This window comes from Megalobrama amblycephala, linkage group LG5 (assembly GCF_018812025.1).
Source record: "Megalobrama amblycephala isolate DHTTF-2021 linkage group LG5, ASM1881202v1, whole genome shotgun sequence".
NCBI classification, from domain to species: Eukaryota; Metazoa; Chordata; class Actinopteri; order Cypriniformes; family Xenocyprididae; genus Megalobrama; species Megalobrama amblycephala.
Window position 1 is genome coordinate 20,049,198 of NC_063048.1, and position 14,536 is coordinate 20,063,733.

The following is a 14,536-nucleotide window of genomic DNA, read 5'->3' on the forward strand; positions in this document are numbered from 1 at the left end:
TAAGTGGCAGGAGAAGACAAAGATAACTGAATGTTTGTGACATAATCAAAGATGATATATAGATTAAACTGCTAGATGTTATATGTAAAATAGTGCAAATGGCTAAATAACCATCAGCATGATTAGATTACTTCGTGTTTCAGATGTCAGTTATGTGTATTTTAGATGCATTTAAAAAAAACAAAAACAACAACGAATGAATAATCACACTGTTTTTGCATTTAAAACATTTATTACCTCATGCTTTTAACAAAACAAAGTAAACAATCTTATTTTGATTGACTTGTTAGTTTATGTTTAATCAATCCTTTTGCACATTTTGTACTTAATGCAGGATCTTCGAGGACTTCCTGGGAAATATCCTTTGATGACCAAATTTTTCACTATTTTGGCAGTCCTTCTACATGTTCTCCATAAATATAGAGTTGGACGGCATATAGAATTTATTTTCTGAGAGACAAAACAAAAAATTAGATGGTTTTAATAAAAAAGTAAACTTACATCAGACTATGTACAAAAACAGACATATTTCTTCACATTTACTGTGAATAGTTTCATAAACAAAGTAAATAACAGAATTGTAACAATAATATGGCTAATAATACCAAGATATTTCCAAGGAGGGTTTAGATAATAATTTTATCTTCCTTTTTAAATAAATATATGAGTTTAAATTCACAAATATTGTGTTTTAAACAGACAAAACAATTGAAAAACAGATGGGAATAAAAGTAATATTTACCTTGTTAATTTTAGCGTTTATAATGGGTAAATATTTCTTTAACGTATTCAGACATATACAACATTTTATGGCCGTCTAGAAAGAGAAAGAAGGGGTGGTTATCCTTGATAGAATGTACATAATATTTTGTACATAATTCTTTGTTACTTTTTTTAAGGGTGAGAGATGACAATATTCTTATAGATATATCCATTTTTCAGTACCTTGGAAGGATTACACTGATCTTCCTTAAAGGTGATTGTCTGTACCGTCTCTCCACTGGCCTCATATGGAGAACTCTCAGCAGCAGCTGCACAAAATATAACTTCTATATCACAATACTACTACATTATAATCTTAACATTATGACAAAATGTGATTCTGGTTTAACATTTTACTGAAGTTAATCAGATCAAATGAATGAGTCAAACCAGTACTAAAACATTATCTTACCAAAAAGAATCATGATGAATCCAACGATACAGACAGACATTTTTCTGTAATTCCCTTTTGTAATATATTTCATTTCAAAGTGACAGAGCAATCTAACCCTGTTTTTGCTGGTTTTGCTGATGTGAGCACAGACAAAGCTGCTAAATGTAAGTGTTAAGTGAAGTTGAACCCTCCTCTAACCCTGGATCAACCGTTCATTTGTTCTAATGATGTAACAAAAGTATTCAGTTGTTATTCTCTTTTGCTGATTACTATTATTATATTAGTCTATTTGCAAGTCAATTTCTGTATACAATAGCATATTTATATGTTAAACCTCAGGGAAACCGCAGTCATATCTGATACACATGTTGGTTTAACTTAAAAAAGTAAGTTACCTGGTTGCCTTGAAATTTTGAGTTCATTAAAATTAAAAAAATTAGTTAATAGAGTGAAGGTGATTGGTTCAATCAACAGAAACTCAAAATATTATGTTATCTGAACCACATTAATTATTTAAGTTGATTTGACAGAGGAAAAAATGTTGTGATAACAAATCATGAAAATATTTTTTTTTACAGTGTAGTTTAGTGCTACATTAGTATCCTACATTCTTAAAGATAAAGGTTCCAAAAGGAGGCTTTCATAGTGATGAAAGAACCATTTTGGTTCCCTAATGCAGTGTTTCCCAACCCTGTTCCTGGAGGCACACCAACACTGCACATTTTGCATGTCTCCTTTGTCTGACACACCCATTTCAGGTCTTGGAGTCTCTACTAATGAGCTGATGACTTGAATCAGGTGTGTTTGATTAGAGAGACATGCAAAATGTGCAGTGTTGGTGTGCCTCCAGGAACAGGGTTGGGAAACACTGCCCTAATGAACCTTTAAGTGATCAGTTCTTAAAAGAACCATTTATTTTTCTTAGTGCGAAGAACATTTGAAGAACCCTTTTCCACTATAAAGAACCTGGTTGGTTTCATGGATGCTAAAAGGTTCTTCATTGGAACATCAATGCCCATAATGAACCTTTATTTTAAAGAGTGTACATACCCAAACGTTGTATCACTACTTTTTTTTTTCTTTTTGTTAATTTTGAAGCTTGACAGCCCTCTGGTCACCATTTACTTTTTTTAATGAATGGAAAAGAGAAGTGTTCAGATCCTGACTAACCTCTCATAAATAGTAAGTGATGTCAAAATGTTCTATATCCTGCTATAAAACTGACTTTTTAAACAATTCTGAACAGCAGCTAAAAAAAAAACTGGGTTGATAAAGCATCATAAACTCCAGTGTCCAGTGACCAAGTTTAAAGTGAAAAGTTTTGAAGTTCAAAGTTTGAAGTTTTATTTTTTTAACTGCATGATTTACATTCTCTACCCATTTCACTAGCCATTTGCCTGATGTGAATTACTGGAGCTCAAACAGTATCAGTCTTTAATGAGAAACAACTTTAATAAGAAAAAAATATGACTATCAACAGAAAATAACCAGAAAATCACATGACAATTATAACACAATCTTACACCTTACAGAGGATCCCCCCAAAAAGCAATAGTAATCTTCAATACAATAAACATCCATCTATTAAAACATTTTAAAGGGATTTCTGATTAAACATAACTTTTAACTGCATTTTTTGATCTTATTGTCTTGATCACATAACCTCATCACTCTGCAGGTGCCAATAGGAGTACCTCCAGGAAAAAGAACCCTCATTATGGATTCTTTGTATGCCTTTGCTACAGAAAAGCAGAAGGGCTCGAATGGGGAAGTTTCCATGCATATTTCATTGATTTTCTGAAAAGCATAAATGAAAACATAAGACCCCATAGCTGATAAATATTCAAGTACATAACAAAAAATATTCAACTTACAATTTTCTCTCAAATAATGAAAAACAGCTTTGATAATATAAAAACAGATTTGACGTTAGCTAATAACAGTCAATGTAAATGTATCCCTTCTGCAGCCATTGTCACAGTTGTTACTAGCATAACTTTATCTTCACACATGTGCGCCTTCGCATTCCTTCCAGGGAAGATCTTGTGCAGTATGATGTCCCGATATTTCATTGCACGCTGAAAGCAGATCTTTCGAAACGGCTCTATGTATTTGTAACAAACAGCGTTTATTTTCTGTAAAATAATAGGAGAAAAAAATGTATAAAATAGAACTTTATGATTCAACATAATACAGACACAATTTTATGTTAGCTAAAAGGTTTATTTTCATTATTACTATTAAACGATGTCCTTTTGTGACAAGCTGTCCAGTGAATAAATTCACATTGATGTTATTTCTTCTCACTATTCAAATTATACAAACTCATTTGATGTAATGCTTAAATTGGATAATCACACACATACTCTCGATTAAGAAGTGAAATTTTACAAGCTAGACCATTGTTTAAAGACAACTGAACATTACCTTTTGTAGCTTTTGAGAAACTGCCTTTTTAGCTCGTTTTACAACCTCTTGACATGCACAACAGAAGATGATTTTCGGCCGACCTCTCTGAATGTGAGGAATGGGGAACAAGGCCAAAAAATCAGAATAATGATATTCAATGAAATGAATGAGTGAATCTTATGCTAAATGGCCGTAGTAATGTGTTGTACATACCGAAAACTTCATATTCTCCATAGCCGTCCATCAAACTGTGTGAGGTTTCAGAATGTGAGGGCATCTCTGGCTCCCACCAAACTGAAAGAGCTTCATTTTCACTCTGTGCTAGGGCTTTCCGTTAAAAGAAAATGATCAAATCATTATTTTAATTCACATAAACTGAATTTTGATAAAGCCTTGTGATATTTTCAGGAATATTGCAATTGAATCTTACCTGAGCAAGAGACCAGAAAAACAAAATAAACGATTGATAACATTGTATCAGATTCAGGTATTGATTCTTTCTCACTTTCCTTTTTGCTTAAGCTCACCAGCCTGTCTCTCTTATTCTCCCTTTCACTGAGAGACACAACGGACCAGTGTCAAAGTGTGAAACACGTGACATCGTTATAACTAAACACACTGCTGTCTAGTTCATTAAATCATGTCATTGGAGACGCTGCAGTGTGATAGGATGAATATTCTTGCATGTGCAAAAATATATAAATTACACACAAAATGAAAAGAACTTGGTGATTAACGGTAATTTTACTTTATTTTATTTTCATTTATTTATGATGACCGAAACTGTGTTAGCAGTTATTTTCTTCTGGAGAGTGAAAACTGTTTACTCATGTCCTGTAAAAAAGCTGACAGAAATGTAAGTAATACCACACCACCACAGTGCTAAACGGTTGCTTTAAATTTTGCTGCTTCGTTTGAGACGCATTTTCAGTTTTTCGTTTTGCAAGCGTGAGAAAATGAGAAACACGTGAAAAAGTGCAGCAATTAATAAAATGGAAAAACGGTACAAGATGTGTAGTACATATTTCAAATAAATGCTGTTCTTTTAAATATTATCTAAGAATCCTTAAAAAAAATTATTGTAAAGTGTATCACAAGTTCCAACAAAAATATTAAGCAGGACTGTTTTCAGCGTTGATAAGATATGTGTCTGGAACACCAACTCGATATATTGGAATGATTTCTGAAGGATCATTTGATACTGAAAATTCAGCTTTGCCGTCACAGGAATAAATTACATTTTATATAATTTATATAATACAAATATATTACAATAGAAAATGCTTATTTAAAATTGTAATAATATTTTATAATATTACTGTATTTTTGATCAGCAGCCACTGTGAGCATAAGAGACTTTTAAAAAAATTCTAACAAACTAAACTTTTGAATGATAGTGTACATTACTATAACTGTAATGTCTCTTTTGGTTAATCTAATCTTCACATCATTGATTTGCAAGGGCTCTAGAACTGTTTAATCACTTTATCAACCCGAAACACTGTGTAGCCATCATGTTTCGTGAAGCTTGCATCTGGTAAACTGGTGTTCTGCTAATGTTGTTTTCACTTAATGTCAGTATTTGATGAATGTTTTTAATTTTACTGTGCATATACTAAAAAACCACACGCTATACTAATCTGGGAGCATTCTTGATCTGTTATACCCATTAAAGTAACTGTTTTATAATTGCTGCAAAAAATCACCTGTAGAGGACACTCTTGGTTATCCCAAGAAAACTGAAAACATAACTTTATTGTCATAAAATGTTTGAAGTGGAACTACATTTTTAAATGTTCTCCAATCATGTGTAAGAAATCATAATACATATATGACAATACAATTCTACGCTTGAAGCTTTCACATAGTTTGCATGTTCAATCTGTTTGCACAATTTTAATTTGATAGAGATTGTCTGTTGCCTCCAGGGAGCAGCGCGTCAAGCAGTTTCATTTTATATTTTTGCACAAAGTCTTCAACAACCAGTTCTTTTTCTTTCTTTTTTTTTCTTTTTTTTTTACAGCTGCCGATTGAACTCTTCCTGCATAAATACGAGAACAAATCAAGAACAAGGGAAAACATTAAAGTTAAAGTAGATGTACAAATTTAAAAAACCATAGAAACTATTTTTCCAATATGTGCTATTGTTTTCCTAACAACAGACTAAGAAAGTAGAAGCTGAGGGAGAGAATGGAGAAAGTAGAATAATGCTAATAAAAAGACATTTGTGTTATATAGACAAGGACTGATGATGACACACCTGAAAGGAATGAACACAATGAACCAATAAGAACATGAAACAAGGGAACCCATGAAAACAAGATCCAATGAGAGACAAAGGAATCACATGACATGAGAGGAAACATGATTATAACAAATTACTAAATAAAAGACATGGAAACATGAATGTGAAACCAAACCAAAACAGATGTGACAAAAGCATGTGATGTACTTGATTATAATTTAACGGTTATATTCAAGCTGCTTCCCTACATCCTGTCACAAGTCTATACTGTCCTAAACAAACAATAAATAAATAAAATTGCAAAAAAAAAAAAAGACAAATTCAAAGACAGTTGAAGTAGGCCCTAACTATGAAATTACATGTGAAAATTAAAATGCATTTAATACTACAGTGGCATGAAAAAGTATGTGAACCCCTTGCAGAATCTATGGAAATTAAATTATTTTAATAAAATAAGAGGGATAATAAAAAATGCATGTTATTTTTTGTTTAGTACTGTCCTGAGTAAGGTATTTTACATAAAAGATGTTTACATATAGTCCACAAGACAAAACAATAGCTGAATTTATTAAAACAGTACTGAGAATCAATGGTTCACATACTTATGAATGGGGTTATTTTAATAAATTCAGCTATTGTTTTGTCTTGTGAACTAAATGCAAACATCTTTTATGTAAAATATCTTACTCAGGACAGTACTAAACAAAAAATAACATGCATTTTTTTATTATCCCTCTTATTTTATTAAAATAATTCTCATTTTCACAGATTCTGCAAGGGGTTCACATACTTTTTCATGCCACTGTATATATAAATGTAAACTATGATAAATTTTCATTTAATTGCAAATAACATTCAGTTAAGTGTCCAAACTCATTAGGCTACATTCAATTCATGCCAGAGTATATTCTTTTGAAGTATATTATTTAAAGGTCCCGTTTTTCGTGGTTTTTTGAAGCTTTGATTGTGTTTATAGTGTGCAATATAACATGTGTTCATGTTTCGCGTGTAAAAAAACACAGTATTTTTCACATAATTTACTTATCTGTATACCTCTGTTTCCACCATAGACAGTAAAAGAAATGGACACAGCGACCCCATTGGAACTCAATTGAGACAAGTGAAGCCCATTTTTAGCGATTTTTAGCACTTCCGTTTCTGACGCGCAGACTCAAACTAAGCTTGATGACGTCCGCAACCTGTCTGACAGATGTAAATCTTCTAGTAGCTGTGCGTGCAAACTGCCATCGTTAATCTTGCACAGACGGCGAGCTTGAGCGGGGAGTTCTTTGGCGTGAGTAAGCAGGAGTAAGTATTCTGATTAATTATTTTGTATAGTATTTTAAAATGTAACGGCAGTACGCCATCTCTCTTGACATCTCCCCGATTGCCTGCGAGCTTCTCCTCCTGTCTGTACGGTAATTTCTCTACTGTGCGACAGAGAGTCGAGTGGTTATGACGCAATCGTTAGCCTATTTTTACAAAAACTGTATCTACGGGGCCATAATGTAACATAGAAGGTAATGGAGCCCTTTATACATTGTCGTGTATCTTTAGAAATAAATAATGGACAAATGGAGTCTTTAAACGCCTCAGATGTAAAGTTATTCACTGTCAAAGTGACGCCAAAATGAATGGGAGTCAATGGGGATGCTAACGCAAGTGAAGTTCTGCTACAAGATGGCGGCACCCGGCCGACTTCAACTTCCGGTCGACTTCCTTGGGCACTGGTTTCCACTGTCATAAAAACGGGCTGATGACTTCCTTGTTCTATGAAGTCCCTCCTTCAGAAATACGTAACGAGTTCTGATTGTGCCAGCGGTTCCTGTGTTGTGATTCGACAGCTCTGAGCGCACAGTGCCCGGAAAGGTCACGCCTCTTACCATAATGTGGAGATGCACGCGCTCAGTGTTATTGTAAACGTCTTTAATTTTACCCTATCAATTTGAGCCGGAATCAGACCCGGTGATTGGACTGCGGGATGAAAATAACAGCGTTTCGACGACATGGCGACAAACACACTCTACAAACGCAACTCTTGTGTATTCCTGTGGGCGGAGGTTAGTCAAAAAACTGTTTTAGTGACGTCATTAAAGAAGGAAGTAGAGGGATGTAGTCCAAACTGGCCGTTCGATGTAGGCGACTTCTGTTAAATAAAATATCTCGCTTGGCATTGAACTTCGAGCTTTAACATTTTACAGATTTTATTTATACTCTAACAACAACATTACACACTAACTAAAGTTTGAAACATGGGATCACGAAGAACGGGGCCTTTAAGTAAAAAGCACTCTTTTTAAAAGTGAAGTACTTCATTTTTTGACAAGGGGCTGCATCACACTTCATACATACTTTGTGTGTAAGAGGTGTGGAGTATAAGCATTATGAATAAAAAGTAATCAGATGTTTGTTTCAGCGGTTACCGGACCTGGTGTCTTTTATATATCTTTCTTTAAAGAAAAAAGACAGTAAGCTATAACCTGCCGGCATTCGCAATATTAGGCCTACTTTCGCTTTCTCTTTTCATATCACACATTTATCACATAAATATAATAAAAATCACCTAATTCTGTAAGACTGATGCTGGACTATCTGGACCAAGAGAGGGCTACTCTTTGAGAAAACAACGGAAATTAACATTTGGACTCTCTCTTGCGAAATTAACATCCCCATCTGAGTCAATCACACCTCACACCTGCCTTAATCCTTTTCTTCACCCCCTCTTCCCCCATCTCTTCCCTCAACATGCAGAGATGACCTGAAATTCACCTAGACTCTATATGGTTTAATGTGAACAATCACCACAGAATGCTATACATGTTTGGTATTGTTTGAAATGTCTCAGCGCAACTGGTACAATGAGTGTCCAGGACACTCAGCAATGTGTATTTTTCTAATGTCAGGTATGCATCTTAATCTATTTCTGAGCATTTGATGTTTTGTATTGATCATCTGTAAAAAATGACCGTGATTTTAACAGTAAAAGACTGTAAAAATGCTGCGGTGAAAAACTGTCAATTGGTTTACAGAAAGTTTCTGTACTATATACGGTGAATAACTGTAATAGATCTAACGGTACATTTAATGTAATTTTAAGGTAAAATACCGTTAAATTCACAGTTTTTGGAATTGAAAAATAACAATTCATTGTAAAATTTACAGTGAAAAACCGTAAATTGACATTCCCACAATTCCCTGCGTGACACTTCACATTTGATATATTTTCGGTGAAATAACTCTGTTTCTTCTTAGTTTTTCTCATTTTTTTCTAATCAGTTATGTACATTAGGGTTTTATGTTACATCTAATGTTGTTAAATTAATGTTTATTGCATTTTTAAAATTTCATGCATGTTACCATGATGGTGTTTAGTGTTTGTGTGAATGGACACTATGTGCACCTTCTATATGTTAGTATTGTTCCTTCTCAGCTTGTGGAAAAGCTGCTTGTGATGAACTTTGATTCATCATGTGACTCTTCATCACCTACTGTGTTTGGTGACTGTCAGTGTGTTATAAAGGTAGAAAACAGATATTAGTACTTAATTAGGTTGGTAAATTAACATTATATCAGTTAATGAAATACGTTACTTTACCGTAAATTATAACAGATTTTTTTTACGTTGCTACTGTATTTTTTACGGTAAAGTTTTGGCAACCACAGCTGCCGGTTTTTTACCGTAAATTTTACTGGGATTTTTTTTTACAGTGCTAATTGGCATGATACATTTACCTGACTAATAAATTGTCACATTTGATTTTATTCTGACTTACTCTGAAATTGATTGACTTCAGTAGATTATGATGTATCCATTGTTACCGCAAATTCTGCGTCAGGTTAGTAACGGACTAAAGTCCGAGTTTTGAGTGGAGCATAGGGCACACCAACTGTGATTTTAGAGCTCCGACTAATGCTTGGCATTAGTTCAAGTGTACTTAGACTGTAAAGGCTAAAAAGGGAATTTCCGTTTAGAACAACAAAAATGTTGATCGACCAACCTAAATAGGGTGAGCCTTACCTCTGTTTAAAGGTTCTCTAAGCGATCCTGGGTGGATGTAACTTCCTGTTGACGTTCGAAGTGTTGTCAAACAAAACAGAGGCTAGCTAGACCCTCCCTCCCCCTCCCCTCCGTGCTTCCCGAAACATTCATGAACGCGCATTTAAAATCATACTTGTCGGTTATTGGCTGGAGCATGTTTATTATGTTAAGTGGTCCAGGCTGCACCAGTTTGTTTTTATTGCCGTTTTCGGAGCTTGTGGCGACTACAGAGACCGCGTTTTTTTTACAGTGTGTTCAGGGGACAGGCAGCTATCGGATAGTGAGGAGATGTTTGCTGTATGTGACAAAAAATTTTTTGGCCTAAAAACGCGTGACATCACTTAGAGCACCTTTAATGTACTGTTATTCTAGCTAACTGTGCTACATGGGAAACCATGGCATAACCAAGCGGCAACCTCCCCCTTTCTCTCGTGAAGCCAATACGGAAGTAACTTAAACTGCGATTCATCGACTGGCCGCTAGGGACAGGCTCCAAAAGAGAGCATAATCTCATAGAGTCCCATGTTAAATTGTCCAAGTTTATAGCAGAAAAAAAACACGTTTACAAGTTGGTTCAAATTGTGGTTTTGGTCTATACTGCTATTTTTGCCCTTCATGACAACTCTGAAGGGGGTGAATTTTTTTATAACTTATCCGTTTAAATTATATTAAGCCTTAAAGTTCTGCATAATTAAGGGCGTGGTCACTTGAGTGACAGGTAGATTGCGCTGCTGTCTGTGAGCCGTCATGTTACCTCAGCTGCCGCTGAATTTGGCATCTCAGCCGTATTTGTGCTCGATTATTTTATACAATTATAAAATATGGCTTGCTGCATAATATTCGAGACTGATGTGTGTCTGTGTAGATGTGCATGCATGGGGAAGAGACACAGAACACACATTGTTGGATCGTGGCATTGGCTGAAAGTTTTGGTTGTGAGATTTACTACAATGACAATGGCAGGAGGATATCAAAATCCGACAGCACTGCTTGGATATTATAACTAAAACTGCTGCACTATTTTGAAAAAATATATACTTTGGACACAGGCTCATTTGTTTGTTAGATACGATCGTATACAGTTTTACAACATAAACGCTGCTCAGATTGCATCCTTTCTTGAAGAACGATGACAGAGAGCAGATCATTCAGAAGAAATGTGACATGTTTTTTTGTTTTGCAATGGACACTCATATTTTACCCAAGTGCCACAGATTGGATTCATCTCACGATCTCTATTTCATTATAAAGGTATGAAGTCCCATTTGATTTTCCATGTTGTTATTTGCACACCCAACACTACTGGTGTTGGAGGATCTATATCTTAAAAAACACCGTAGATTGACAGTAAACCTTTAGAACGTTCTGATGATAAAACTTGTCTTCATTAATATTTTAGATCGTATCTAAGATAGATAGATAGCTCCTTTGCTGCTAACATGGTCGCGTCGAGCTAGGCGGGCGTGGTTTCAGCAACCAGTCATATCAGCTCAAACCACCTCCCCGCCTCTTTGCCCATTTTCAGTTATCCGGGAGTGACGTGCGGTGACGCGCAGCTAAGATGGCCGCGGCCTCATTTTCGCTTCAAAACTGCTGTTCAGAACTGACGTCACGGACGCTACGTCCATATTTTTTTACAGTCTATGGGCATAACCAAACCAAAGCTACTATCAGAGGAGTAATAATGGTCGCCTTATCTGTAGTAGTGGTTGTGACCTCTGACTAGAGATAGTGTTACTTTAATTCAAGTGTATACAGATCTATGGGGACTAAACAAATACTTTTAGATAGAGCCAGCATGAAAGCAGCCTTCTAAACAGTATAGTTCAATTACCTCTGTCTAGTGACCAAGACTGGCGAGTTTGTGATCGTGGGCCCGCATAATTAATGAATGGCCAGTGCGAGGACCCTGTGCGACTCTGAGAACTGAATGAACGAGTACAATAAGAGTAAAGACTAGAGTTAAATAGAATATTCAAATGTAGAGCCAAATTATTATACAAATGACCAATAATCAGTTGACATTCTAAACTAAAATCGAGGTCATAATAAAATGGAGTCAGATAAAAGTTTACTTGGAATTAAACTACTTTGCCACACTGAAAAGACCGAACACGAAAGAAACCTTCCCCATCCTGTGGGAAACCGCCGTTGGGCCTACTGGGCAGGCCTTACAATTCAATTATCACATAACCATTCAAATGGCAGTTGATGAACCTGACACTCATTACACATGGGAGAAACAACATTACTATGGACATGGAAATATTGATGACAATAGCTTAACTAGCCAATTAACTGCTATAATCATGAAAAGTTTAGAATCCCAATTGTACTTGCCTATGTTATATACAAACCCATTCTGCTACCAAACAATAGAACAACATTAGTTTATGTTCATTCTCCTCCAAGCATGAATAATATGTAATCTGCACATAAAGCAAAAATGACTTTTATATTAGTGCATTATCTCTAGAAACCCCAAACACTTCCTCTGGGGATTTTAGTCATGGTTCGTTCTCTGTCGTTTTGTATTTATTTATTTATTTCCCCCTTGGTTTGTAGACAATTTGAACAGAGATGCACTGGAGAATTTATATTCCAGTGTCAAGAAAGTAGAACAACATAGGCTAAAGGTGGTGTGAAGGTGGAGCTTGTACAGTGCATTTGAACATAGCTAAACGTGGCACTTGCGTTGTTTTGAACACATGGGAGACGTTCTAGCAGTCTGCAATGACCACTTGTGTTGCTGGGTGAACAACAACAGATTTCCAGGCATCTGATCAAACTGAAGGCCAACTCTATTACCAGCCTCACTGCAGACTCGCTGACGGCAGTGACAGCACAGGGCGATGGCAAAACTAGAGTCGACGATGAACAATGCCTGCACTCAGCTCATTTAGTCAATTCCACCCGCAGCCATCAGACATTACAGCGTCTCTTTTTTATAAAAACCTTGTGTAATGATGCTGAACATGTACCTGGTTTTCATCATGACTGGTCAATAGTGCCATTAAACTGTCTGATTTCACACAAATGCAACTTATTGGTTGTAGTAAAATGACCTTGGAGGACTCCATTGTGTTAATATTAGGCTACTGTAATATTTTTGCAGTGTTTGTCCGATTTTTAGTTTTGTATATTGCAATGGTCTATTTTTTCTTAGCGGAAACTTAAGATAATATAGTTATACAGATATTGTAAATCATATATATTTGTCTATTAAAGGTAGGGTAGGCAATTTCAGAGTGGGTAGCAATAGCAAGCTAGCTTTAAAAGCATAAGATCCCACCCTCCCTTCAGAGCACAAAGACACGCCTCCTTCAAAAGACATGAACGCACACAGCAGTCTGCAAAGCATCACAAGATGAGAGACGGTGTTAAATTACCTCATGTCTCAAAGCATAAAATAAAAATAATAATGAACGTAAACAACTTCAGAGCTTTTACTTGTACCACCTGACTGCTGCAGATTAATTTCAGCATTGAACGCATAAATCCAAATCTGAGGACACGAACAACTCCAGATAGAACATCAGGGGTTGACATGTACAGTTACCACATGGTGGACCAAATGCAAGGATTGGACGAACATTTTTTGGTCTTGAGACTTCCACAGAAGATACTTCTGTTATTGTTTTCTATCAGGATGTTTTTTAAATTTTGCCTACCCTACCTTTAAATGTGTAAAACCTTTAAATGTAATAAAGCACAGCACAATCAGATCAATAAATAAACTTTAATTCTGTACATAAAGTATAAACAGAAATATCATCATGATGCTATACAATCAGCCAGCTTCATTGAGCTAAAATGAAAAGATTATCAAAAGACCGGACTAGAGTTAAATTATATATATTTATATCAGCTCTGTGCAACATCTTATTAAGAGACAGAGATTATGTATCATTTAAAAGGGACAACACATGATGCCTATATTATTTGACTAGACTCAAATAATAATAATAACTTTCATGAAAAAATCTTTACTGTAATCATCTTCTTCATTCAATACCTGCTGTGATGGTGCAGCAAATACCTATTTCTGCTTCATTTAGATTTTAATATTCAAAATTCAAACATCAAAATGTTCTTTTCTTATAATGCCTTGTTTAAAAGATAATCGGTATGACATGTAGCACATATCAAATGTTTGAGAAATCGAAACAGCTGAGCACACTAGGACATTAAAACATGTCAAGATTTGTTGGCTGAAACCCTTGTCCACATGGTTTTATCACAGTCCAGGGGGTGTGTTTGATCAAAGAATGTTATTTCTGCCTTGTATTAGAAGTAACATCTGAAAACACTCATAATCCTGACACAGCTGAGATCTGTTCTTTCCTGCTCTTTCCTCAGAAGCATGAGTGGAAAATAACATTTTGAAAGTAAGTTAAATAAAAATAAATTGTCAAATTCTGAAGTGTTACTGAAACAAAATAAAATACAAAATAAAAAAAAATAATAATAGTAAAAAATAAATTAAATAATAAATAAACACCTGCACATTTATTGAAAAAAAAGCCTGAAAATGAACATATTATATAGCAACAGACATGTATTGGATTTTATGAAAAATCTGAAGAAAAATGTTAAAATATGTTGTCTTAATTAAGATTTCAAAACAGCATGAAGTGAGTTTTGATGCTATAGTGAATACTTGATAGTTAAAATTGCTGCAGTTGCA

The 14,536-nt window shown here is 35.0% G+C and overlaps 1 long non-coding RNA gene across 1 annotated transcript; it reads right to left on the bottom strand.

The window, feature by feature from the left end:
• Positions 1–2,475: 2,475 nt before the first annotated feature.
• LOC125268212 lies at positions 2,476–4,578 on the bottom strand. Its single transcript, XR_007184834.1, has 4 exons — positions 3,996–4,578; positions 3,779–3,892; positions 3,584–3,670; positions 2,476–3,291 (listed from the first exon to the last, which is right to left on the bottom strand). It is a non-coding gene; the product is annotated as an uncharacterized LOC125268212 (long non-coding RNA).
• Between the last annotated feature and the right edge of the window lie 9,958 nt (positions 4,579–14,536).